Below are 3,762 nucleotides of genomic sequence, written 5' to 3' on the forward strand. Positions count from 1 at the left end.
AATAAAATTGTAAATAGTTCAAATCGCAACACCATACCTCTCATATCCAACGATTACTACAAAATGTTAAATATGTTGATTCTCAAAGACAACAAAATAAACATGCAAAGTGTACAAAATTATGGAGAAATCTTAAAGAATGGATGATAAAATCTACTGTTCGGAGAACCGGACTGTACTGGATGATCCGACCGGTTTGACAGTTGACCGAACTTGAAAACGACTCTAATTTACTGTTTTAATCGAGTAAGGGGTGAACTGTTTTGAACATGAGAAATTTCGGCCAGATCGTGTTAAATCCAGTTAAACTGGATTAACATGGGAAGTAAACCGAACGGTTCACTTAAAAAATAAAAAACTAGAATACTACTCTAATCTTTTGTTTTACTCGAGTCCACAAAAAAGATAAAAAGAAGTTACTTCAATTATATAAAATTTTACATTTATATATAATTATATATTTATTAGAGAAAAATTGTTAATTATTTATGAAATCATCTAGTCAGACCAAACAGTTTAACTGTTTAAATATGTTAAACCTAATATGAGACATCTTCCGGTTTGACGTTTGACTCGGGTTTCACAACATTGATAAAATCAATAAATAATATTCATTCTCAGATAAAAAAATGTTCATTCTGAAAGTGTTGGGAACAAGCGAACAATCAAATAGTAAAGAGTATAGAGACAAGAGAATAACACAAGAGATTTGGTAACGAGGTTCAGCCAATTGTGCCTACGTCCCCGAGAGTGTTGAGCGGCTACCACTATATATTATTAGAGAATAAGGATTAGTGTTTTACTATTCTTCTCCTTGTTACATTAGGTTTACATAACATCAATATATATAGCCCTCTACCCCAACCCCTTTACATCAGCCCAAGCCCATAACTTGTATTGCTGTTATCTAGAGATATGAGTCATTGCACAACAATCTCCACCTTGGCGAATATCATCAATCTCCATCTTCCGCCATTGGGTTGGGGGCGCTCCATAGTCCATCATCAGTGAATGTTCAACAAGCTCAGGCAATGCCTGAACTTGTCCACAGTAACCGGTTTGGTTAACATATCAGCTGCATTTTCTGAAGTGTGAACCTTCTGCAATAGTATCTGCCCACAAGCTACCAACTCTCTGATCTTATGAAATCTCACATCAATATGTTTGGTTCTAGCATGATACACCTGATTCTTTGCCAAGAAGATAGCACTATGTCTGTCACAATGCAGGGGAACTCCACCTTGCTTAATGCCTAACTCATTTACTAGCCCCATAAGCCACAAGGCTTCCTTAGAAGCTTCACCAGCTGCCATGTACTCTGCTTCAGTTGTGGAGATAGCAACAACAGACTGAACTGATGATCTCCACATAATTGGTCCACCTGCAAGGGTGAAGACAAACCCCGTTGTGGACCTTCTATCATCCAAGTCTCCTGCATAGTCCGAATCAACATAACCAATAACTGAAGGCTTACTCTGTTGGCTGCCAAACATGATACCGAGACCTGTAGTCCCCTTCAAATATCTGAAAATCCATTTGACTGCTTCCCAATGTTGCTTCCCTGGTTTCGACATGTACTTGCATACTTGACTAACTGCTTGTGCCAAGTCCGGTCTAGTACAAACCATAGCATACATCAAGCAACCCACCGCACTGGCATATGGAACCTTTGACATGTATGTTGTCTCTTCATCTGTCTTTGGACACTGATCTAGGGAAAGCTTGAAGTGATTTGCCAAAGGAGTGCTCACTACTTTAGCATTGCTCATATCAAATCTCTCTAAGATCTTTTCAACATAGCTTTGCTGGGAGAGCCATAGTTTTCTAGCTCCCCTATCCCTGTGAATCTCCATCCCAAGAATCTTCCTAGCAGCCCCTAAATCTTTCATGTCAAACTCCTTACCTAGCATGACTTTCAGCTCATTGATATCACTCAAATGATTAGCAGCAATCAACATATCATCAACATAAAGTAACAGAAAAATAAACGAACCATCGTCAAGGCTTCTCACATAAACACAGCAATCATACTCACAACGCTTATAACCAAGCTTCAACATATAAGTGTCAAACCGCTTGTACCACTGTCTGGGAGACTGCTTCAACCCATATAGAGACTTCTTCAACTTGCAAACCAAGTGACTCTGTCCAGCTGCACTGAACCCCTCTGGTTGTGTCATGTAAATTTTCTCCTCTAATTCACCATGGAGAAAGGCAGTCTTCACATCCATCTGTTCTAAGTGCATATCCCAGCTGGCTACCAAGGCAAGCACTGCCCTGATAGAAGTGTGTCTCACCACTGGGGAGAAAATCTCATTGTAGTCGATCCCCTTCTGCTGTGAATACCCTTTTGCTACAAGACGAGCCTTGAATTTTTCCCCTTCTTTTTCTGATACTGCTGGCTTCCTCTTGTACACGTTCTTGACTTGAACTAGTGCATGGTTCCTTGCCTTTATTCACCTGAACCATTTCATTGCTCACTGAAATTATATTTGATCCCAAAGTCTCTCCATTTGGCCTAACCACTTCTGTCAAACCTGACTGTTTCATCATGAAATGTTCATCAAACACTGCATCTCTGCTCAACACCACCTTTCTGGAAACTGGATCCCAGAACTTGAACCCCTTCACACCTTTGGTATATCCAATGAAGATACACCTCTTTGACTTAGGATCAAGTTTCGATCGTTCATCACTGGGTACATGTATATAAGCAGGACAACCAAATATGTGTAACATATTATAATTAACTGGGTTACCTGTCCATACTTCTTCTGCAACTTTACCATCCAATGAAGCTCGTGGTGATCTATTGATGACATAACATGCCATACTAAGTGCCTCTGCCCAAAATCCTTTGGAAAGTCCAGCATTCAGTCTCATACATCTGGCCCTCTCTGTAAGAGTTCTATTCATCCTCTCTGCAACACCATTCTGCTGAGGAGTCTTCTTCACTGAAAAGTGTCTCTGAATGCCATGTTCCTCACAGAATTTTTGAAACTGTGAGTTTTTGTACTCTGTACCATTATCTGGCCTCATGTATTTGATTTTCCTAGCAGTCTGGTTCTCTACGTCTGCCTTCCAAACCTTGAAGTTGGCAAAGACTTCTGACTTATGCTTCAGAAAATATACAAAGACCTTGTGAGAAAAGTCATCAACGAAGGTAACAAAACCTAGAACCTCCTAGGGATGGTTCCTGAGTGGGTCCTCATACATCAGTGCGGACATAATCTAGAATGCCTCGAGTCCTGTGTTGGCCAGCCTTGAAACTAACTCGTGTCTATTTCCCAAGCACACAATACTTGCACAAATCTAGCTTGCATTTGCTGACTCCCCTCAACAGTCCTCTTTTGCATAGTTCTGTCATACCACGCACACTCATGTGTCCCAAACGCATGTGCCATAATTTTGTAGCACCATGGTCTGAATCTACTGAGATCTCTTCAGTCACTCCAGCAACTCCACCTACAACTGTTCTCCCTAACAACTTGTAAGTGTTCCCTGCAGTCCTTTTACCCTTCATCGCAGTAAGAGCACCTTTGTACACTTGAAGAATATCACTGTCACCATCAGCTTTATAGCTAAATCCTTTAGCCTGCAATGTCCCCAAAGAAACCAAATTCTTCTTCAAATCTGGTATGTGCCTAACTTCACATAACGTCTTCACTACACCCTCATCCATCACAATTATGAGTTCTCCCATACCAATAATTTCATATGCTTTATTATTTCCGAGATACACGGAACCAAAATTGCCTGCCC

The sequence above is a fragment of the Lupinus angustifolius genome, chromosome LG06 (assembly GCF_001865875.1).
Source record: "Lupinus angustifolius cultivar Tanjil chromosome LG06, LupAngTanjil_v1.0, whole genome shotgun sequence".
Classification (NCBI taxonomy): domain Eukaryota; kingdom Viridiplantae; phylum Streptophyta; class Magnoliopsida; order Fabales; family Fabaceae; genus Lupinus; species Lupinus angustifolius.